At 47.7% G+C, this 25,372-nt stretch overlaps 1 protein-coding gene across 3 annotated transcripts in view; it reads right to left on the minus strand.

Moving 5' to 3' along the window:
* Positions 1–25,372, minus strand: part of TENT4A (terminal nucleotidyltransferase 4A) — a 547,459-nt gene that overhangs the window by 339,638 nt on the left and 182,449 nt on the right. The window lies entirely within an intron of this gene.

Below are 25,372 nucleotides of genomic sequence, written 5' to 3' on the forward strand. Positions count from 1 at the left end.
AAAAATATGAATACAACTCCATAGCATCTCAATTAGCCAATCACAACATTTTTCTCTAAAAATCCGGTCATTACATTGGAGGTAATAAAATGGGAAGATCCTTAGCTCAATAACTTAAAGGTAAAAAGGAAAGATTCCATATTGCTTCCAATTGTAACTCTAATAACATAATTCAAACAGAAACTCACGAAATAAAATCTAAATTTGAAAGTTTCTACACAAAACTTTTTCAGTCAGAATCATCATCCACTACAGCTGATACTACCAAATATCTCAGTTCTATATCTCATCCAGAATTGTCATCCCATCTTAAAAATGAACTTGACCAACCAATAACCATACAAGAAATCATATCCGCTATTTCTACACTAGTATCTAATAAATCCCCCATCCCAGATGGTATTACTAGTGAGTTTTATAAAATTTTCTCTACTACTCTCTCTCCACAGCTGATAACCTAGTTCAATTTTATCCGTGAACACCCTGATCTACAATGAAATTTCGCAGAGGCTAATATTGTAATTTTCCCTAAACTAGGTAGAGATACCACTCAACTAAAAAATTATAGACCAATGCGAGGAGATGCCACTCTCGACCTAATCCTCAACGGACTAGGGGGACCCGCAAAGGAGGTGGTAGTAATAGCACCACTGGGAAACAATGATCACAACATGATCCAGTGCAAATTAGAAGTAGGAACATCAAAGGTAAAGAGAACCACGACGACAGCGCTCAATTTCAGAAAAGGGAACTACGACGCTATGAGAAAAATGGTGGGAAAGAAACTCAGAAGTGGCTCAGGGAAGCTGGAGACCATTGAGAAGGCCTGGTCCATACTCAAGGACACGGTGCACAAGGCACAAAACCTGTACGTCCCCAGGTTTAGGAAAGGGTGCAAAAAGAATCAAACAAAAAACCCAGTGTGGATAACAGATGCAGTGAAAAAGGCGATAGGGGACAAGAAAATATCGTTCAGAAAATGGAAGAAGGACCAGACTGAAGACAACCAGAAGGAACACAAAAAACACCAAAAGGAATGTCACCGAGTGGTTAGGGAAGCAAAAAGAAAATATGAAGAGAGGCAGGCAAGGGAAGCGAGAAACTTCAAACCATTCTTCAGGTACGTGAAGGGGAAGCAAACGGCAAGGGAGGAAGTGGGACCGTTGGATGATGGAGACAGAAAGGGAGTGGTAAAAGAGGAAAAAGAGGAAAAAGAGGTAGACGACAGGTTAAACAAGTTCTTCTCATCGGTTTTCACGAGCAAGGACACAGCCAATGTTCCGGAGCCCGAGGAGATCATAAGTGGGGATCAAGATGAAAAACTGGAGCAAATAGAGGTAGGCCAAGAGGATGTCCTCCGACAGATAGACAGATTGAAGAGCAACAAATCACCAGGCCCGGACGGAATCCACCCAAGGGTACTAAAAGAACTGAGAAACGAAATAGCGGAAACACTCCAGCAAATATATAACCTATCCTTATAAACTGGGGAGATCCCAGAGGACTGGAAAATAGCAAATGTCACGCCTATCTTCAAGAAGGGATCGAGGGGTGACCCAGGAAACTACAGGCCGGTGAGCTTGACCTTGGTTCCAGGAAAGATGATGGAAGCACTGGTTAAGGACAGCATCTGCGAGCACACAGAAAACAATGGACAGCTGAGGGCGAGCTAGCACGGCTTCTGCAAGGGAAGGTCGTGCCTCAAGAACTTACTGCACTTCTTTGAAGGGATAAACAGCCAGATGGACAAAGGGGAATCCATTGACATCATTTACCTTGACTTCCAAAAAGCCTTCGACAAGGTACCCCATGAACGGCTGCTCAAGAAGCTGGGGAACCACGGGGTGAAAGGGGATGTCCACCGATGGATTAAACACTGGTTGGAGGGCAGGAAACAGAGGGTTGGAGTGAAGGGCCAATACTCAGACTGGCAATGGGTCACGAGCGGAGTTCCGCAGGGGACGGTACTGGGACCGCTCCTGTTCAATATCTTCATAAACGACCTTGAGACGGGGACGAAATGTGAGATTATTAAATTTGCAGACGACAGCAAACTCTGCAGTAGGGTTAGAACCACGGAAGACTGTGAAGACCTGCAAAGGGACCTAGCGAGACTGGAAGAATGGGCAAAAAAGTGGCAAATGAGCTTTAATGTAAAGAAATGCAAGGTCATGAATGTAGGGAAAAAGAACCCGATGTTCAGCTACACAATGGGGGGATCACTGCTAGGGGTAAGTAACCTTGAAAGAGACCTAGATGTGTTGGTGGATACAACAATGAAAGCATCGGCACAATGTGCAGCAGCCTCCAAGAAAGCAAACAGGATGTTGGGTATCATCAAAAAGGGTATCACGACCAGGTCAAAGGAAATCATCATGCCGCTGTATCGGGCAATGGTGCGCCTGCATCTGGAGTACTGTGTCCAGTACTGGTCACTGTACCTCAGGAAGGACATGGCAATACTTGAGAGAGTCCAGAGAAGGGCAACTAAATTGATAAAAGGTATGGAAAACCTTTCATATGCTGACAGGTTAGAAAAGCTGGGGCTCTTCTCCCTGGAGAAGCGGAGACTTAGAGGAGACATGATAGAAACCTTCAAAATCCTGAAAGGCATAGAGAAGGTAGACAGGGACAGATTCTTCAGACTGTGGGGAACCGCAAGTACAAGGGGGCATTCAGAGAAATTGAAAGGGGACAGGTTTAGAACAAATGCTAGGAAGTTCTTCTTTATCCAGAGGGTGATGGACACATGGAATGCGCTCCCGGAGATTGTGATAGGGCAGGGCATGCTACGGGGGTTCAAGGAAGGTTTAGATAAATTCCTGAAGGATAAGGGAATTGAGGTGTACAGATAGAATTAGAGGGTACAGATAGATTTAGAGATAGGTTATAAGAAAAGACAGGGACCACTTAACAGGTCGTGGACCTGATGGGCCGCCGTGCAGACTGCTGGGCACGATGGACCTCTGGTCTGACCCAGCAGAGGCATCTCTTATGTTCTTAATATCATTACTCAACTCTGATTATAAAATCCTAACTAAAATCTTAACTAACAGATTAAATAAAAGTTATAGAACAATTGATTTCCCCAGATCAGGTGGGCTTTATCAAACATTGATATATTGGGGACAATCTCAGAATCTTCCATAATGTGAATGATTATGCCAAAACCATCTCAGAACCTGTGATAGGTCTCACCATTGATATGGAAAAAGCTTTCGACCAGGTGGAATGCAGGTTCTTGTTACAGGTTCTGAGATGGTTTTTTGTTTCATGAATCTAAACTCTTTGCTGGAAACCTTCCTCCAGAATTCTCATTAATGGATCTCTCACAGCTCCTATATTATTGAAGAGAGGTATGCGTCAGGGATGTCCCCTCTCACCACTCCTCTTCAATCTCTCCTTAGAACTACTACTATCGGCAATCAGACAATCTCCTCTAATACAAGGTATTCCACTAACATCCAAAGAGCTTAAAATTGTCGCCTATGCAGACGACATTATGCTATTCATCAGGAATCCTTCATCCTCCTATCCTTTATCCAAATTACTGATACATATTCTACACATTTCGGAAACAGAGTTAACTGGGAAAAATCAGTCATCCTTCTCATAAATAACCAAGTCCTCCATGCGACCTATCGAACTTTCGATTTGCATGGTCCACTTCCCCGATAAAGTATCCTGGCATATATATTCACAAAGATCAAGCGGTCATCATGGACACCAATGTCGCCAAATTAAAAGATCAGATTGCAATTTCCTTATCTAAATGGCAACCACTGTTTATATCTTGGTGGGGACGCATTTCTTCCCTTAAAATGACGTTGACACCATAGATAACTTATATCCTATCTATGCTACCCAGCTTATGTAAACATCCCCTATACAGATGGATTGATCAAAGAATAACCGACTTTATTTGGAGAAGTAAAAAGTCAAAAATTGCCCTGAATAAATTGAAAACTTCTAAAATACAAGGAGGAGTTAATATTCATGATTTCCATAGATATCACATAGCTTTACTGGCCAAATATGGATCAAGCTGGATTCTACACAACCAATCTCAATCTGTTTCCACTATCCCAGCTTGGTTGGAATTGGAAATTTCATTATGCAACCCGATTCCTATCAACATCATACCAACTATGTCTATCCCACCCCGACTTAAACAGTTTTCTCTTCTTCCAGCAACAATCTCTGCACTACGTACCTTGGATCGTGTAGCTCACCATTCTATTTTCTTACATAGCGCAACGGCCCTTTGGAATAACCCGGCCATTAAACACAAAAAACGGTTCTTAAACTGAACAACCTGGAACAAACTTGGTATATGGCAGGTCAAACAACTTTATCAAGGTAATAACTTACTTTCTTTCACAGAATTCTATAAGCAATGTACAACCCTCTCCGCTAAGCAGAATCAATGGTCTCTACTAATTTCCTTGCTTTCTTCCATACAATTCTCGGAGGTCAAATGCATTTGGAAATGGAGCACCTTGATAGCTAAAGGGAAAGCAATTTCGTATTTCTATAATCTACTTCATGTACAACCCATAGTTAATATGGAGATTAATCATAAGTGGTCACAAGAGCTTAACATAAAACTCTCAGACAAAGAATGGTCTAGATTTTGGTCAAAAGTAAATAAACCCCTTCTCTCTGCTAGTATGTCACAATCTCTATTATTTCTTATGTGGCGAGCTGTATGGACATCACATAGAATGAAATTAGCGCATTTGAAGACAGATGATTTATGCTGGCGTTATTTAAAAGCTCAAGGCACTTTATCCCACATGATTTATGAATGCCCCCAGATTCTACCCTTTTGGACATATATAAGTCAAATTGTACTGCAGATTTATCTTTTGATATAATTATAATTTAGTGTTCTCTCCATCCATGCTTTACTAACTGCTCCTGTGAACCACAACTGATGGAAATTCTGCTGTCAGTTGGCATACAACAAGTCCTACAAAACTGGAAATCAGCTTCCCTATTAAACTTTACTTTCTAGTGGAACTCAATCCGTTTATACAAACGATAAGAGTAGCATGCTATGGGCAAGAGATGATCTCCCTCCAGAACTTCAACCTGTATTATATGGGCGGCAGCGAAGAACACAAATAGAATGCTAGGCATGATAAAGAAGGGAATCACGAGTAGATCGGAGAAAGTAATACTACCGCTTTATAGAGCGATGGTCAGACCACACTTGGAATACTGCATCCAACTTGGGTGTGAATGTATGTGATGATTTTAAGGTGGCCAAACATATCTAAAGAAGGATTTAAAAGTACTTGAGAGGGTGCAGAGATGAGCAACGAAGCTAATAAAGGGCATGGAGAACTTGGAATATAAGGAACGACTTAAGAGATCGGGATTATTCTCCCTTGAGAAGAGGAGACTGCGAGGGGATATGATCGAGACTTTCAAAATACTGAAAGGAATCGACAAAATAGAGCAGGATAAAAAATTATTTACAATGTCCAATGTGACACAGACAAGAGGACATGGACTGAAGCTAAGGGGGGACAAGTTCAGGACAAATATCAGGAAGTTCTGCTTCACGGAACGAGTGGTAGAAACCTGGAATGCTCTCCCAGAAGAGGTAATTGCGGAATCCACCGTTCTAGGGTTTAAGGGTAAGTTAGATCAGTGGTTCCCAACCCTGTCCTGGAGGAACACCAGGCCAATTGGGTTTTCAGGCTAGCCCTAATGAATATGCATGAAGCAAATTTGCATGCCTCTCACTTCTATCATATGCAAATCTCTCTCATGCATATTCATTAGGGCTAGCCTGAAAACCCGATTGGCCTGGTGTTCCTCCAGGACAGGGTTGGGAATCACTGAGTTAGATATACATCTCTTTATGAGTGGCTTAAGGTGACATAGGTAAGGGTAAGCTAGATGCACATCTCTTATGAGAAGCTTAGAGTGATATGGGGACTAATACTATACCAGGGTACATCTGATATTTTATTTTGTATAACATATATGCACATAGTGCCAAACTTATGTTTACTGTTATAGTTACATGATGTTCATTTTTTCTGTTTTTCATATTATTCAATAAACAAATTGAACTAAAAAAAATGTAGGAGGCACAGGGGAATCTGCCCGCAAACATAAGGTCTGGTCTGTTTTGCTCTGCAAGAAAGAATAACAATTATAAAACAGCCAACAGGCAACACAAAGAACAGGTAGGAACAATGTAGAACTAACCTGTTGTGTGCAAAGATCACCAACTGGAAACTTACCTTTGGTAACCATTGTACTAACATAAGAGTGAAATCCTCCACAGGGCCCATCTACTGGCTGGAAGATACTTCGGCCTGTAAGGAGAAAAAACAGAGGCAGGAAAAGGAAGGCAACTCATAAAAACAGCGCCTATACTGAGAGGGTGGGTAATATAGAATTCTCCAGGGACTACCAGAAATAAGATGAATATCGAAGGTAAGAACCTAATCTTCCATTCTGGTACACTCCTTCTGGATTCTATACGCAAGGTGATATAGCAAAGCAATGACATCGTCTAGGGAAGGACGAAGCAATGGCATCATCTAGGGAAGGAGCCTGCCTTCAATACCAAAGACCCAAAAGTGGCATCAGAATGAATCACCACATCCATTCAATAAAATCCAGTAAAGGTATGAAGAGAAGACAAATAGCCGTCCTGCATATTTCATCTGGAGGAACAGCTCGAACTTCTGTCCACAATGTAGCAACACTTCTAGTCGAGTGGGCCTTGAGAGAAACTGGTGGCTGCTTGCTGCAGGCAATGTAAGTAGACAAAATGCCTTAAATGCTGGCCTACCTCGATAAGGCTGGGCTGTCAGGACAAAGATGATCCAAAAGGCAAATATTAGTTTTCGACAAATACTGAAAAGATGTCCAATCTGCTCCAGATCTGATCCTTTCGTGCTAACCCTGTAGAGCGAAAAGCAGGTAAACAAACTTCCTAGTTGACATGATAATCAGAAACCACAGGAAGGAACAGTATGGAGAACAACTGAGTGTTATCCGTAGAAAGAGCTCTCTACACGAAAGAGCTGGAAGCTCAGAAATATGCAATGCGAGACAATAGCCACCAGAAAGACACAGTCTATCATCAGATCCAAAAGCATAGCATCCTTCAGCAACTCGAAATAGGCTTCCACAAGACCCTACAGAACAATATTAAGATTCCACATATGAAAAGGCTGATGGAAAGGAGGATGCAAGCAAAGCATCCCTCTGAGAAATCTGGTCACATCTGGATGAGCTGAACTGGAACCACTGTGTGCTCGAAAACACGAGAGACCTGCTACTTGAACTTTAACCCTTTAATTGGCAGATGATGAAACAGCTGCTTTACATAGCTTGATGTTGAACAAGAGCAACTGTGCCAAGTAACAAGCATTTGGAAATGCAGATCTCCAATATGTTTTGCAGAAGACACATTGCTTCTGAGCAACGATGCCAAATAAAGGGCTAAGGGAGGCCACTGCCAAACCCTCATCTAAACCTGCCTGGAGAAAAGCCAGAACCACCGAATAGGAGTCCTCAGCAGCTCTACCTAGTCTTTGGCACACCACTGCTGAAAAGCCTTCCATGCACTGGCATAAGAAGCCATGGTAAAGGGTTTCTTTAACTTCAAAAGCATCAAAATGACCACATCAGACTATCCCCATTTTAGCAAGGATTAAGCGCTCAAGAGCCATGCTTAAAGACCAAAGTGCTATAGGTTCTCCATTGGAACCAGACCCTGACTGAGCAGGTGATGATGAAGAGGGAGCTTGAGCTTCGCGACTTGTTGAAGATGGACCAGATCCACATAACACGGACAGCGAGGCCAGTCCGGAACTACTAGGATCATCAGTCCTGAATGTGATACCATTCTACGGATGACCCAACCAACCAGAGGCCATGGAGGGAACACAAAAGTACTCGTGAGCTGGCCAGGGCTGAACCAATGAGTCTAGGCCCAAGTTTCCTGGTTCTGTCCTTCGACTGAAGAAGCATTGGAACGCACTTTGGGAGACAGATTTTCCTGGATCCAGGACCTGACAACTGAGGAAGTCCACTTGCACATTTTCAATGCAAGGTAATGCATTTGGGCTGCAAAAACCCAAGGGAACGGTACAATTTAGGGGGTGAAAAACTTATATGCATGACAGAAGAGCGGGACTTGGGTGTGAATGTATGTGATGATTTTAAGGTGGCCAAACAGGTTGAAAAGGTGACAGCAAAAGCTAGAAGGATGCTAAGTTGCATAGGGAGAGGTATGGCCAGTAGGAAAAAGGAGGTATTGATGCCCCTGTCTAAGACTTTGGTGAGACCTCATTTAGAATATTGTGTACAATTCTGAAGCCACACTTTCAAAAAGATATAAAAAGGATGGAGTCAGTCCACAGGAAGGTTACTAAAATGATGCGTGGTCTTCATCATAAGGCGTATGAGGACAGGCTTAAAGATTTCAATCTGTATACTTTGGAGGAAAGGCGGGGAGGGGAGATATCATAGACACGTTTAAATACCTATGTAATGCAAATGCGCATGAGTCGAGTATTTTGAAAGGAAATTCTGCAATGAGAGGGCATAGAATGACGAGGTGATAGGCTGCAGTGTAATCTAAGGAAATACTATTTTACAGAAAGGGTGGTAGATGCATGGAACAGTCTCCCGGAAGAGGTGGTGGAGACAGAGACTGTCTGAATTCAAGAAGGTCTGGGATAGGCACGTGGGATCTCTCAGAGAGAGAGAAAGAGATAATGGTTACTGCGGATAGGCAGAATAGATGGCCCATTTGGCCTTTATCTGCCATCATGTTTCTATGTTTCAACCCGGCCACATGAACCACAGAGACAGACAGAAGATGCACTTCTACCCATCAGAACAGCATTCAAGCTTCCTGGCCTAATGGAGCGCTTCTTGTGGTCCCTTGCTGATTCACATATGCCACCACCTTGGCATTGCACTGCTTTCCCTTCCAGGGTCTAACACCAGACGTATAGCCCGAAGCACCAGAAGATTGATCGACCAACACTTCTGAGATGGAGCCCATTGAAGCAATCCCAGCAATGAGAATTCCAGCCCACTAGGCTGGCATCTGTCATGAGTGATCCACTCTGTGATCCGAAGAGGCTTGCTCTGCCTGAGAGCTTCCCCTTGAATTTACCTACACAGACTGGTGCAAGCTGGCTCTGTCCAGTGGAGTGGCATTTATAGGTAATGACATTGCAGGAACCAACGAGAAAGGAGAGACTTCTGCAGAAGGCATCTCTTCCAGCGAGCCTGCCATGTATGCCAACACCTGCAAATAATGTCAGGCTGTGGGAACTGGTGGGGTTGGCCACTTGCCTGCCTGGTGCGAAGGTGATAGTCCTCACATGTCACATAGATATGATATTAGATAGTGCTGTGGTACTAATGGCATAGGAAAATATGTAGAAAGCTGAAATCCAGATCCATCAGGGTAGCATTCTTGTTTTGAGAACATGTGTGTCCTGATTTCATATGGACGTAACAATCTCTGTGACATATTGAGTCCGAGTGTTTTGAGATCAGAACATAAGGAGAATACTAAGGGTGAAAGACTGGGACATTTTAAGTGTGGTAAATGTACTCTATGTCCTTTGATGATAGAAATTCAGGACTTGTACATCCAGTAACAGATTGATCCTTCAAGTTGAGAAGTTTGACTTCATGTGTCACAGATGGGGTAATCTATGTCATCAAAGGCCCTTGTGATCTTATTTATGGTGGACAGACATTTCACCGATTTAAGACTAGGCTTTTGAAGCATAAATCATGTTTGAACACCAAACATTTGGAAAAGCCTCTGGTATCCTACTGTCTTGAGGCTAAACATGAGTTTGGATCTCCACGCTGTGCTATATTAGAACACTGCGCTTAAACTGTTAGATGTGGGGACTGGCGACACCTTCTTAGACAAAGAACAGAGGTGGATTTTTTTGTTATGATCTGTCCACGCTGCTGGTCTGAATACCCATATTGAGTGGGCGGTGTTTTACTAACGATGCCTTCTTCCCACTGAATGGTTAGAAAAGAGGGGCGGAATCCATGTATGTTTAATGGCTGAACTGGCTCAGAGATATCAAGCTCTGATTTTCAGCAACTGTTTGTTGGAGTTCTGCACAAGAATCAATTTTTATGGACCCTATATGTGAGGAAAGAAGATTCAACCCCTGATGCAGCTCGGCGAGATGGCAATTTCACCATTGGGTGTGAATAGCTGCAGCATTTTGGATCTGCTGTACACATGGTGATGACTGCAGCTAAGTTTGATGTCTTTCCTTTGATCACAAACTTTGGTGGACTATTTGAGACTTTGTGAGGTTGCAGACTCACACACGTTGCTAGTGGCATGCCATTTCTATTTTGAAGGTGGCCTGTCACCAGGCAGCTAAAGTGCTCCAACGTATTTTCCAGTTCATATCATTGTCTGATTTGGCAGTATTTTCATGATCTAATGTACTTGAAAAGTGGAGGTTTTTTTTTTTAAACTTATGAAGCAGAACTGAGGTTTTTTTCTCCACTTTTCTTGCATTTTTGTGTATGTATGCATGTTTGTATGAGTGTGCTGGTTGGTGTTGTATGAGGCCTAGTTGTGTTGGGGTGGCCCCTTCGGTTTCTTTAATAGGACATAAGAACATAAGCATTGCCTCTGCCGAGTCAGACAAATGGTCAACCACTTGCGCCCCAAGGGCGCCCACCGGACCTGTACTGGAACAGACATACAGACTGCATCCCTAGCCAGAGAGACTCGTATCTGTTGACAGTCATCTAATCTGAATCCAGAGCATAAGGCCCCTGGCTAGTGACATGGGACGCAACCATGTCATGCTGCTGTGTGCCGCCGACATCCAAGGCCAGAGGGCAAGCAATGGGTTCCACTGTGAATTCCATTGAGACAACAGAGCCTGCTGCAAGGGACACAGTCCAGCTCTGGCCCACAGAACCCCATCGATTGTCGCCACCACAAGCTCCAAGGTAAGAATCCAACTGAAAGTGCTGCTCCAGGATGTGAAACCGCAGAAACTTCCTGTGCGCCGGAAAAATGGGGATATGCAGGGATCCAGGGAGGCCAGAAACCTCTGGCGTCACTGAAGCAATGACGGAATGCACCATCTCCATGCAGAAGCAGGGAACCTTCAGTGCCGCATTGACCGCTTTGAGATCCAAGCTCGGTCTCCAAACCTCGGAGCCTTTCATTTGGACGATGAAGCATATTGAGTATTTCCCGGCTCAATGGCCGCAAGATCCAAACGTCTTCGTACTGCGGTCTGCACCCGAAGCGCCACCTCGGGGTAGCCTGCAGGAGAAACTAGAAAAAACACAGAGGATGGAGAAACTCCAATGTAAGCCCGTCGCACAATACCTCCAAAACCCAGTGGTCAGCTATGACTGTCTCCCATTCCAAAGGGAAACCGGCCACCGCTCCCCCCCCCCCCCGATGCGTGGGAGGGGCTGAAGACCTGGCGCCAGAACTGTTTTCTTTGGGGGGGCTGCTGGATGTCCATTTCACGAGAGAGGACACATCCAATATCCCAGAACCCGAGGAGATCATAAACGGAGACCATGATGAAAAGCTGGTCCAACTAGAGGTAAGCCGAGAGGATGTCCTCCGACAGGTAGACAAACTGAAAAGCGACAAATCACCTGGTCCAGACGGCATCCACCCAAGGGTACTAAAAGAACTGAGAAACGAAATAGCGGAAACACTTCGCCAAATATGCAACCTATCCTTAAAAACTGGGGAGATCCCAGAGGACTGGAAAATAGCAAACATCACGCCCATCTTTAAGAAGGGATCAAGGGGTGACCCGGGAAACTACAGGCCGGTGAGCTTGACCTCGGTCCCGGGAAAGATGATGGAAGCACTGGTTAAGGACACAATCTGCAAACACATAGAAAACAATGGTCAACTGAAGGCGAGCCAGCATGGCTTCTGCAAGGGAAGATCGTGCCTCACGAACCTACTATACTTCTTTGAGGGAATAAACAGCCAGATGGATAAAGGGGAATCCATAGACATCATTTACCTTGACTTCCAAAAAGCCTTTGACAAGGTACCTCACGAACGACTATTCAAGAAGCTGTGGAACCACGGGGTGCAAGGGGATGTCCACCGATGGCTCAAACACTGGCTGGCAGGAAACAGAGGGTTGGAGTAAAGGGCCATTACTCAGACTGGCAATGGGTCACGAGCGGAGTTCCACAGGGATCGGTGCTGGGACCGCTCCTGTTCAATATCTTCATAAACGACCTGGAGACGGGGACGAAATGTGAGGTTATTAAATTTGCTGATGACACCAAACTCTGCGGCAGGATTAGAACCATGGAAGACTGTGAAGACCTACAAAGGAACATAACGAGACTGGAAAAGTGGGCAAAAAAGTGGAAAATGAGTTTTAACATAGAGAAATGCAAGGACCCAATGTTCAGCTACAAAATGGGGGGATCATTGCTAGGGGTGAGCAACCTTGAAAGAGACCTGGGGGTGATGGTGGACACAACATTGAAAGCATCGGCACAGTGTGCGATAGCCTCAAAGAAAGCAAACTGAATGTTGGGTATCATTAAAAAGGGTATCACAACCAGGACGAAGGAAGTCAGCAGGCCGCTGTATTGTGCAAAGGTGCGCCTTCACCTGGAGTACTGTGTCCAGTACTGGTCGCCATACCTCAAGAAGGACATGGCAGTAGTTGAGGGGGTCCAGAGAAGAGCGACTAAACTGATAAAAGGTATGGAAAACTTTTCATATGCTGACAGGTTGAAAATGCTGGGGCTGTTCTCCCTAGAGAAGAGGAGACTTAGAGGAGACATGATAGAAACCTTCAAAATCCTGAAGGGCATTGAGAAAGTAGACAGGGACAGATTCTTCAGACTGTGGGGAACCACAAGTACTAGGGGTCACTCGGAAAAATTGAAAGGGGACAGGTTTAGAAATGCTAGGAAGTTCTTTTTTATCCAGAGGATGGTGGACACATGGAAAGCACTTCCAGAGGTTGTGATAGGCCAGAGCACAGTACAGGGGTTCAAGGAAGGTTTAGATAGGTTCCTAAAGGATAAGGGGATTGAGGGGTACAGATAGAAGCAGAGGTAGGTTATAGAAATGGTCAGGAACCACTTCACAGGTCATAGACCTGATGGGCCGCTGCGGGAGCTGACCGCTGGGCGTGATGGACCTCTGGTCTGACCCAGTGGAAACAACTTCTTATGTTCTTATGATGGCCAGACCCCCCAAAATGGCACCTGGAGGATGCAGGGTACCTCTGCCCTGAGGAAGGAGGACCATCATACTGGTGAAGACATCTCAAACCCTTGGTGGTACATGGTCTGTTACTGTGCTTGCAGTCTTGTACACTTGCCATGAGGTTATCAAGACCCTGGCCGAACCGAAGCTGTCCCTTAAATGGTAACCTGCTCAAGGTGGCCTCAGAGGAGGAGTCCCCAGACCACTGCCTGATCCACGGCATCCTCTAGGCAGACACTGAAGAAGCGTCCACCTTGGAAAAAAAAAATACCCTTTCAGAATGTCAGATAAGACATCAGCCATACAATCCACCCCGGAGATGAGAAAGTCCAAATCATGCAGCATCAGTGTGACAAGGCATGGTGAAATGTGGAGAGGCATGCCTGTGCAACGAAGGACGAGGCTGGCGCCACCTTGACCCCGGTCACAATAGAATAAAAAAAGGCACGCAAGGATGAAATCCATACGCTTGTCCTGAACATCCTTCAGGAGCACTCCTCCATCAGGAGGGAGATAAGTACGCTTGGTGACCCGAGCCACAGCTGAATCCACCTTCAGAGAAGCAAAGCGCTTGATAAAACTGTCCACCATGGGACGTAACCTTGCCATGGCCAGAGCACATTTCAGGGGACTGCCACACCTGTGCCCCCAAAGAGCGTGGTGGGCAGCTAGGTCATGACACACTGCTCGGGTTTGACGTGGTCCCCCTGGAACTAGTGGAGTCCTTCATGACTTAACACTAGGTAACAGCCTAGAACTGATCTTTCAATAGACTTTTCTATGAATACATTACAGTCAGGATGGCAAAAGAAAACATAAGAACATAAGAAGTTGCCACCACTGGGTCAGACCATTGGTCCATCGCGCCCAGCGGTCCGCTCTCGCGGCGGCCCGTCAGGTCTATGACCTGTAATGTGGTTCCTGTCCGTTTCTGTAACCTACCTCTTCTTTTTTATCTGTAACCCTCAATCCCCTTTTCTTTTAGGAACTTGTCTAAACCTTCCTTGAAACCCTGCAATGTGCTCTGGGCTATCACAACCTCCGGAAGCGCTTTCCATGTGTCCACCAACCTCTGGGTAAAAAAGAACCTCCTAGCATTTGTTCTAAACCTGTCCCCTCTCAATTTTTCCGAGTGACCCCTTGTGTTAGTGGTTCCCCACAGTCTGAAAAATCTGTCCCTGCCCACTTTCTCTATGCCCCTCAGGATTTTGAAGGTTTCTATCATGTCTCCTCTAAGTCTCCGCTTTTCCAGGGAGAAGAGCCCCAGCATCTTCAACCTGTCAGCATACGAATAGTTTTCCATACCTTTTATCAATTTAGTTGCTCTCCTCTGGACCCCCTCGAGTACTGCCATGTCCTTCTTGAGGTACGGCGACCAGTATTGGACACAGTACTCCAGATGTGGGCGAACCATTGCACGATACAGCGGCATGATGACTTCCTTCGTCCTGGTCGAGATACCCTTTTTAATGATACCCAACATTCTGTTCGCTTTCTTTGAGGCCGTTGCGCACTGAGTTGATGCTTTCAATGTTGTGTCCACCATCACCCCCAGGTCTCTTTCAAGGTTGCTTACCCCTAGCAGTGATCCCCCCATTTTGTAGCTGAACATCGGGTTCTTCTTCCCTACATGCATGACCTTACATTTCTCTATATTAAAACTCATTTGCCATTTTTTTGCCCACTCTTCCAGTCTTGTTAGGTCTCTTTGCAGGACCTCACAGTCTTCCGCATTTCTAACCCTGCTGCAAAGCTTGGTGTCATCAGCAAATTTGATAACCTCACATGTCGTCCCCGTCTCCAGGTCGTTGATGAATATATTGAACAGGATTGGTCCCAGCACCGACCCCTGTGGAACTCCACTCGTGACCCATTGCCAGTCTGAGTAATGGCCCTTTACTCCAACCCTCTGCTTCCTGCCTGCCAGCCAGTGTTTGATCCATCGGTGGATATCCCCCTGCACCCCGTGGCTCCACAGCTTCTTAAGTAGTCTTTCGTGAGGTACCTTATCGAAGGCTTTTTGGAAGTCAAGGTAAATGATGTCTATGGATTCCCCTTTATCCACCTGGTTGTTTATTCCCTCAAAGAAATACAGTAAGTTCGTGAGGCACGATCTTCCCTTGCAGAAGCCGTGCTGGCTCGCCTTCAGTTGTCCATTGCCTTCTATGTATTTGCAGATTGCGTCCTTGATTAGTGCTTCCATCATCTTTCCCGGAACCGAGGTCAAGCTCACCGGCCTGTAGTTTCCCGGGTCACCCCTTGATCCCTTCTTAAAGATGGGCGTGACATTGGCTATTTTCCAGTCTTCTGGGATCTCCCCAGTTTTTAAGGATAGGTTACAAATTTGGCTTAGTGTATCTGCTATTTCGTTTCTCAGTTCTTTTAATACCCTTGGGTGGATGCCGTCCGGACCTGGTGATTTGTCGCTCTTCAGTCTATCTATCTTTCTGAGAACATCCTCTTTGTTTACCTCTAGTTGGACTAGCTTCTCATCAGGGTCTCCGTTTATGTGCTCCTCGGGTTCTGGGATGTTGGATGTGTCCTCTCTCGTGAAGACTGACGAGAAGAACTTGTTTAACCTGTCAGCTATCTCTTTTTCTTCCTTTACTACTCCCTTCCTGTCTCCATCGTCTAACGGTCCCACTTCCTCCCTGGCTGGTTGTTTCCCTTTCACATACCTGAAGAATGGTTTGAAGTTTCTTGCTTCCCCCGCCAGCCTCTCCTCATATTCTCTTTTTGTTTTCCTAACCTCTCGGTGACAGTCCTTTTGGTGCCTTTTGTGTTCCTTCTGGTTGTCCTTTGTTTGGTCCTTTTTCCATTTTCTAAATGATGTTTTCTTGTCTTTTATCGCCTTTTTCACCGCATTTGTAATCCACGCCGGGTTTTTGGTTCGATTTTTTTTGCACCCTTTCCTGAACCTGGGGACATACAGGTTTTGTGCTTCGTGCACCATGCCCTTAAGTAGGGCCCAGGTATCCTCTACGGTCTCCATCTTCCTTGAGCTGTTGCTGAGTTTCTTTCCCACCATTTTCCTCATGGCCTCATAATTTCCTTTTCTAAAGTTAAATGCTGTTGTTGTAGTTCTTTTCACCTTTGATGCTCCCATTTCTAGCTTGCACTGGATCATGCTGTGATCGCTGTTTCCTAATGGTTCTAGTACTACCACGTCCTTTGCGGGTCCCCCTAGCCCGTTGAGTATTAGGTCAAGAGTGGCATCTCCCCGTGTTGGTTCCTTGACCAGCTGCTCCATGAAACAGTCCCTCACCACCTCCAGGAATTTTGTTTCTCTCGTGCAATTTGAGTGTCCAGTTTTCCAGTCTATCCCAGGGTAGTTGAAGTCACCCATCACCACCACACTTCCGCTTTTGCATACCTGCCTCAATTCAGCTTCCAGGTCCTGGTCGTTTGCTTCCAGTTGTCCTGGTGGGCGGTAGTAGAGCCCCAATTTTATGTCTGCTCCCTTTCCTCCTGTCAGCTTAACCCATAACGATTCCAAGCCGTCCGCCCTTACTGTTGTTTCCATCCTGGTTGATGGAATGGAGTCCTTTATATATAGCGCTATTCCTCCACCCTTCTTATGTGTCCTGTCCCTCCTATAGAGTTTGTACCCTGGTAGGACCACATCCCATTTATTGTCCTCGAACCACCATGTCTCTGTGACTCCAATTAAGTCTAGGTCCTCCTTGCTGGCTATAACTTCTAGCTCCCCCATTTTGGTTCTTAGGCTCCTAGCATTTGTGTATAGGCTTTATTTGGCCACCGGCCTCAAAATCAAAGTTCGTAACAGGTTTTAATGAAAGCATGAAAATATAATCAAAAGAAAAGGTTTATCAAATCAAGCTTGAACTCAGCCACAGGCTCTGGACTTTAGTAGGGAAGTCAAACATAGCTCTCTTCACCAGAGTCTAATTTCAGGAACGTTTGTAGCTTCCCAAAAACAATTCCCACAGTTAATTTCTCTACCATTTACTGTGGCAAAAGTACCACCGTATTTTTCGGACTATAAGACGCACTTTTTCTACCCCCAAAAAGGGGGTGGAAAAGGGGGAGCGTCCTATGCACCGAATACACTGCGCCTCCCCCCCCACCGGTACCTTTTTTAAGTGGAGGTGGTCCACTGCGGTTTCCGTCTGTCTTTCTCTGCAGAGCAATGCAGGAGCGCAATCTTTGCACTTCCTGCCTAGTACTGCGCCACTCTGTGATTGACTGCAACCAATCACAGAGCGGCACAGAATCAGGCACGAAGCGCATAGGTAGCGCTCCTGCATTGCTCTGCAGAGAAAGACAGCCGTCCAGCAAGAGACCATGCTAGACCACCACCACTTATAAAAGGTACCGGGGGGGAGGGAGGGCTTTGGGCTTCCCAGCACAAGACCACCAGATGCACCCATATGTAGAGGAGGAAAAACCAAGAAGACAAAAATTCTGAACTAAATTTTTCTTTTCTTGATTTTTCCTCCTCTACAGGTAGGTAGGTGCGTTTTATGGTCTGAAAAATACGGTAACTGTCTGTCCTGACCTTCAGGATTCACAAACCACCAATACTGGGCTACAGGCACAGGTAATCATGAGAGAGACAGCAAGTTTTATAATTCTGTGCAAAAGGTTCTTACTAAGGCACAAAGACAGTTTTATGGCATTCATGCAGTAGACAAAAAAGCACAGTTACTTACCGTAACAGGTGTTATCCAGGGACAGCAGGCAGATATTCTTTACGCATGGGTGACGTCACCGACGGAGCCCTCGGTACGGACCTTTTTAACTAGAAAGTTCTAGTTGGCCGCACCGCGCGTGCGCGAGTGCCTTCCCGCCCGATGGAGGAGTGCGTGGTCCCCAGTTAGTATAAGCCAGCTAAGAAGCCAACCCGGGGAGGAGGGTGGGACGTAAGAATATCTGCCTGCTGTCCCTGGATAACACCTGTTACGGTAAGTAACTGTGCTTTATCCCAGGACAAGCAGGCAGCATATTCTTTACGCATGGGTGACCTCCAAGCTAACAAAGAGGGAGGAGGGATGGTTGGCCATTAGGAAAATAAATTTTGTAACACAGATTGGCCGAAGTGTCCATCCCGTCTGGAGAAGGCATCCAGACAGTAGTGAGTAGTGAACGTGTGAACTGAGGACCAAGTGGCCGCCTTGCAGATTTCCTCGATGGGCGTAGAACGGAGGAAAGCCACAGAAGCAGCCATAGCTCGGACTTTGTGGGCCGTGACAGCACCTTCCAGTGAGAGACCGGCCCGAGCATAACAGAACGCAATACAGGCAGCAAGCCAATTGGAAAGCGTCCGTTTGGAGACAGGAAGACCTAGACGGTTAGGGTCGAAGGACAAAAAGAGCTGAGGAGATGAGCGGTGAGCCCTGGTACGGTCAAGGTAGTAGGCAAGGGCACGATTACAATCCAGCATGTGCAGCGCCTGTTCCCCAGGATGAGAATGGGGTTTAGGGAAAAAGACGGGCAACACAATGGACTGGTTGAGGTGAAAAGCTGAGACCACCTTGGGAAGGAATTTGGGATGGGTACGCAGAACCACCTTGTCATGGTGAAAAACAGTGAATGGTGGATCGGCGACCAGCGCATGCATCTCACTAACCCTCCTGGCAGAGGTGATGGCAATGAGGAAAAGCACCTTCCAGGTAAGAAATTTGAGCGAAGTTGTGGCAAGAGGCTCAAACGGAGGTTTCATGAGCGCTGATAAAACCACATTCAGGTCCCAGACGACAGGAGGAGGCTTCAGAGGTGGTTTGACATTGAAGAGGCCTCTCATGAACCGGGAAACCAGTGGATGGGCCGTGAGAGGTTTTCCGAGGATAGGCTCATGAAACGCAGTGATGGCACTGAGGTGGACTCTGATGGAGGTAGATTTGAGGCCAGCATTGGACAGCGAGAGCAAATATTCCAGTAGTTTCCACTGCCAAAGAGGTGGGATCGTGATGATGGCGTAGGCACCAAGAGGAGAACCTGGTCCACTTCTGATGGTAACATTGGAGGGTGGCCGGTTTCCTGGAGGCGTCCAAAATGAGACGGACAGGCTGAGATAGATTCTCAGGAGAGGTCAGCCCGAGAGAAACCAAGCTGTCAGGTGGAGCGAAGACAGATTGGGATGTAGTAGAGATTGATGCTGCTGTGTAAGCAGAGTAGGAAACACAGGAAGAGGAATGGGCTCCCTGGAGCTGAGCTGGAGCAGGAGGGAGAACCAGTGTTGGCGTGGCCACCGAGGAGCGATGAGAATCATGGTGGCCCCGTCCCTGCGGAGCTTGGACAATGTCCGCAACATCAGAGGAAGTGGAGGAAAGGCATAAAGGAACCGATCCCTCCAGTCGAGCAGGAATGCATCTGGGGCCAGATGATGAGGAGAGAAGAGTCTGGAACAGAATTGGGGCAGCTGATGGTTGTGAGGTGCTGCAAAGAGGTCCACCTGCGGAGTGCCCCAGCGAGCAAAGATGGAGTGGAGTGTTGAAGGGTCCAGAGTCCACTCGTGAGGTTGAAGGATGCGGCTGAGGTTGTCGGCCAGGGAGTTCTGTTCGCCCTGGATATAGACAGCCTTGAGGAAGAGATTGCGGGCCGTGGCCCAGGTCCAGATGCGTAGAGCCTCCAGACAAAGGAGGCGAGATCCGGTGCCGCCTTGCTTGTTTATGTAGTACATGGCGACTTGATTGTCTGTGCACAGGAGAAGAACCTGAGGGCAGAGAAGATGCTGGAAAGCCTTGAGGGCGTAGAACATGGCTCTGAGTTCCAGGAAATTGATGTGATGTTGACGCTCCTGTGGGGTCCAAAGTCCCTGGGTGCGTAGATCTCCTAGGTGAGCTCCCCACGCATAGGGGGAGGCATCCGTGGTGATGATCATGGAATGAGGGGGTAGGTGAAAAAGCAGACCCCTGGAAAGATTTGAGGAGTTCAACCACCATTGGAGAGATTGCTGAAGAGACGATGTCACAGAGATGGGATGAGAAAGAAGATCCGTAGTCTGTGACCATTGGTTGGCGAGAGTCCATTGAGGTGTTCTGAGGTGGAGACGTGCCAGAGGGAGGACATGTACTGTCGAGGCCATATGACCCAGGAGGACCATCATCTGTCGGGCAGGAATGGAGGGATGCATGAGCACCTGACGACAGAGATGGAGCAGGGTCTGCTGACGATCTGAGGGGAGAAATGCCCTCATTAGTGTGGTGTCCAGAACTGCTCCGATGAATTGAAGTCGCTGGGTGGGAAGCAGATGCGACTTGGGGTAGTTGATCTCGAACCCCAGGAGGTGGAGGAGAGAGATGGTGTGATGAGTAGCTTGTAGCACAAGTTGAGACGTAGGTGCTTTCACCAACCAATCGTCCAAGTAGGGAAACACTTGGAGATTGTGAGACCTGAGGAAGGCCGCTACTACAATAAGGCACTTGGTGAATACCCTGGGTGATGAAGCGAGGCCAAAGGGTAGCACTTTGTACTGATAGTGGCGGTGTTGTACTTGGAACCGCAGGTAGCGGCGTGAAGTCGGATTGATTGGGATGTGAGTGTAGGCCTCCTTGAGGTCCAGGGAACATAGCCAGTCGTGTTGGGAAAGAAGAGGATACAGCGTGGCAAGGGAGAGCATTCTGAATTTTTCCTTGACGAGATACTTGTTGAGGTCCCTGAGATCGAGAATGGGACGGAGGTCTCCCGTCTTCTTGGGAACCAGGAAGTAGCGGGAGTAGAATCCCTGACCCCTTTGTTCCGGAGGAACTTCTTCGATGGCATTGAGAAGAAGGAGGGATTGAACCTCAATCAGGAGGAGGGGGGTTTGGGAGGAGTGAGAAGCAGACTCTACGGGAGGGTTGTCTGGTGGAAGCGTCTGGAAGTTGAGAGAGTAGCCGTGGTGGATGATGTTGAGGACCCACTGGTCCGATGTGATGACCTCCCAACGGCTGAAGAATATGAGGAGACGACCTCCGATTGGTTGTGGAAGAGGTAGCGAAGGTGGGAGACTGGCTATGCCCTGGAGAGAAGAGTCAAAAGGGCTGAGAAGGTTTAGCAGGAGGAAGAGACTTGTTGGTTTGATTAGACTGAGAACGAGCCTGTGCCTGGTGTTGGTGCTGCCGGGGCCGCCGAGGTTGTTGGGAAGGCGGATTGAGAGGCCTGGCTGAGAACCTTCGCTGATATGAGGATTGAGGCCTGAAAGGTCGGGCAGGCGGAGCCTTTTTCTTGGGTTTAATCAGTGTGTCCCACCTGGTTTCATGTGCAGAGAGTTTCTGGGTGGTGGAATCCAGGGACTCTCCGAAAAGTTCATCCCCAAGACAGGGGGCGTTGGCCAGACGATCTTGGTGGTTAATGTCCAAATCTGAGACTCTCAGCCAGGCCAGGCGGCGCATGGCTACAGCCATGGCAGAGGCACGGGAGGTGAGCTCGAAGGAATCATATATAGAGCGGACCATAAATTTTCGTAACTGAAGGAGACCAGAGATGTGCTGTTGAAAAAGTGGAACCTTTCTCTCCGGAAGATACTTTTGGAGGGCGGAAAGCTGTTGAACCAAGTGTTTCATGTAAAATGAAAAATGGAAGGAATAATTGTTCGCCCTGTTGGCCAGCATGGCATTCTGATAGAGCCTCTTGCCAAACTTGTCCATGGTTTTACCCTCTCTGCCAGGAGGGGTGGAGGCATAGACACTGGAGCCCTGAGTCTTCTTTAAGGTGGATTCAACAAGAAGAGACTCGTGGGGCAATTGGGACTTATCGAACCCTGGAATTGGGATTACTCGATAGAGGTTATCCAGCTTGCGGGGGGCCCCAGGTACTGTAAGGGGGTTCTCCCAATTTTTGTAGAAAGTCTCCCGTAGGATGTCGTGTACGGGCAACTTAAGAAGCTCCTTAGAGGGTTGTTCAAAATCCAAAGCCTCCAGAAAGGCTTGGGATTTTTTGGAGTCTGATTCCAGAGGGAGGGATAAAGCTGCTGACATCTCCCTGAGGAATTTTGGGAAGGAGGATTGCTCAGGTTTGGAGGTGGTATCGGGTGCTGAGGGATCCTCATCGGATGAGGAGAGATCCTCCTCGGTACCGGGGGGGGGACTCTTCCCATAAGTCTGGGTCCCGGACCTCTGGGTGTGCATGCCGAGACACCGGGGTGGAAGGTTCGGTATGGTGAGTCTTGGATAAAGACTTCCCAGAGCGCACCGAAACGGTACTGGGAGAAGAGGACCGGCGTCGATCCCGGTCCCGGGAAGAATGGTGCCCTGCCCGGTCCCGAGGTGGATCCGTAGTGGTACGGGAGTGAACCACAGGATGGGCATGAAGTTGCACAGCCGAAAGAATCGGCATGGAGGTATTAATCGGTACCGATGGAGTGGATACCGGTGGCTCGGTACGGGGCTCGGGCCGGTCTGGTACCGAAAGGAGCGGTGCCAGGATAGTAGGTAACAGGTGCTGGAGTTGATGTTGCAGCTGTTCCTGTAGTTGAACTTGGAGGATGGCCGCAATTCGGTCATCTAGGGGTGGCACCGGAACCGCTTTCTTTTGCTTCGGTTCCTTAGGTGTCGCTCCACGCCCCGGCGATGAGGAGGCCGATGACGAGGCACTCACCGAAATCGGGGCGGAGCGCTTTCGGGGTCGGCGCGAGGCCGGCAAGGTAGGTGTCGCCACTGTGGCTGGTGGGCGCTCGAGGGAAGAGGGAGGCTTCTTAGCCGGCTTACCTGGCGCCAGCGGCGCCAATGCGGGGTCGGGTGGCGTCGAAGTAGGCGGTGCCGATTTTGATGGTACCGCTGTCGATGTCGAGGAGTCCATCGTCGACCCGGTGCCGAACAAAAAGATTTTGTTGGATTTGACGATTCTTGAGAGTTCGCTTTTTAAGAGTAGCACAGCGGGTGCAGGAATCCGCCCGATGCTCCGGACCCAAACACTGCAAACACCAATTGTGTGGGTCAGTGAGGGAGATCGAGCGTGCACACCGCTGGCACTTCATAAAACCGGCTTGCGGGGGCATGAAGGGAAAAACAGCCTCTGCAAAATCGAACCCCAAGGCCTGTATAATGGCAACAGGCCCCGCCGGGGCAAAGTCGAAAAAAAGGGTAAAAAATAAAGGTTTTTTTTTTTTTTGATAAATCAAAGAAAAAAGAAACTCGAAGGTAAAAAGAAAGAAAAAGGAGAAAAAATGTTGCGAGCGGGAAGGCAAAAAGTGAGTTCAACGGCCGTTGAAAAAACACACGCGTCTTCTTCGCTCCGCGGAAACGAAGAAACTGGGGACCACGCACTCCTCCGTCGGGCGGGAAGGCACTCGCGCACGCGCGGTGCGGCCAACTAGAACTTTCTAGTTAAAAAGGTCCGTACCGAGGGCTCCGTCGGTGACGTCACCCATGCATAAAGAATATGCTGCCTGCTTGTCCTGGGATAAGCACAGTTACTTACCGTAACAGGTGTTATCCAGGGACAGCAGGCAGATATTCTTAACTGATGGGTGACGGCACCGACGGAGCCCTGGTACGGACAATTTTAGAGTGATTGCACTCTAAGAACTTAGAAAGTTCTAGTTAGGCTGCACTGCGCATGCGCGAGTGCCTTCCCGCTAGAGAGCTGCACGGGAACGGGGACAACGGGAATCCCGCAGGACCCGCGGGCATCCCGCGGGTTCCCCCTTCGGGTCACGGGGATCCCGTGGGGACGCCCCCTAGGGTTGCGGGGATCCCATGGGGACGCCCCCTAGGGTCACGAGGTTCCTGCGGGGCTGGATGTACTCAGTCGCGCGGCTCTTCTTCTCTCTACCTGCTCTGCTTGCAGCACAGAGCCGAACGGAAGTCTTCCCGACGTCAGCGCTGATGTCGGGAAGACTTCCGTTCGGCTCTGTGCTGCAGGCAGGGCAGGTAAGGAGACGGAGAGTAGCCTCGCGGTTCGAGTGGCTATCAAGGGAGGGGGAGGTCCGCCCCGGATGCAGCACAGACGGCCAGGTCCCCTTACTTTTGTGATGCTTCCCCAACCGACCGACCGACCGACAACAGCCCCGGTCTGACAATCCTCCCTGCCCTGTAGCCGCGAATCTAAATTACCTTCTTACAGCAGCTGTAAGAAGGTAATTTAGATTCGCGGTTAAGGGCAGGGAGATTTGTCGGACCGGGGCTGTTGTCGGTCGGTCGGTCTGGGAAGCGCCACAAAAGTAAGGGGACCTGGCCGGCTGTGCTGCACCCGGGGCGGGAGAGAAGGAGGGGTGAGAAGGACGCTGAAAGCACTGGAGAAGACAAAGGGGTGGAGAAGGACGCTGAAAGGCCATGGGGAAGACGGGCCGGAGGGGGGGGGGGAAGACGGGCCGGGGGGGAAGGACTCTGAAAGCACTTGTGAAAAACAGAGGAGGGAGAAGGACAATGAAAGCACATGGGGAAGACAAAGGGGTGGAGAAGGACGCTGAAAGCACTAGTGGAAGACAGAGGGGGGAGAAGGATGCTGAAAGCACATGGGGAAGACAAAGGGATGGAGAAGGACGCTGAAAGGACATGGGGAAGACGGGGGTGGGGGGTGGAGAAGGACGCTGAAAGACATGGGGAAGACAGAGAGGGAGAAGGACGCTGAAAGGACATGGGGAAGCAGAGGGGGGAGAAGGACACTGAAAGGAAATGGGGAAGAGAGAGTAGGGAGAAGACGCTGGCAGATAAGAAGACAGATGCCACACTATGGGGGGAGCGGAGGGAAGAAGATGGGTGCCAGACCAATTTGGAAGGGGGAAGAAAAGGAGAGGCACAGTAAACAGAGCAAATGGAAGATGCAGAAGGAAGAGAGACAGTGGATGGAAGGAATTGAATGAGAACATGAGGAAAGCAGAAACCAGGTAACAAAGGTAGGAAAATAATTCTATTTCTTTGTTTTTTTTTTTTGCTTCAGTATAAAGTAGTATATTAGTTGTGTTGATAAAAATTTATAAACATTAGAGGCTCTGGTAGAAAACCGTTTACAAAGTATGTATTCTTCCCAATTAATATTTCCAAATTAATAAAGTCTTTTTGCCTATTTTTAAATGGGTTTCTACCAGAGCCTTTAATTCAGTAGCATAATTAAATGAAATAACTATTTCTGAAGTTTATAGGGATGGGCGGGGACGGAGGGGATTCCTCGCGGGGACGGGTGGGACTTTGGCGGGGACGGGTGGGATTTCTGTCCCCGCGCAACTCT

Source organism: Geotrypetes seraphini, chromosome 2, assembly GCF_902459505.1.
Source record: "Geotrypetes seraphini chromosome 2, aGeoSer1.1, whole genome shotgun sequence".
NCBI classification, from domain to species: Eukaryota; Metazoa; Chordata; class Amphibia; order Gymnophiona; family Dermophiidae; genus Geotrypetes; species Geotrypetes seraphini.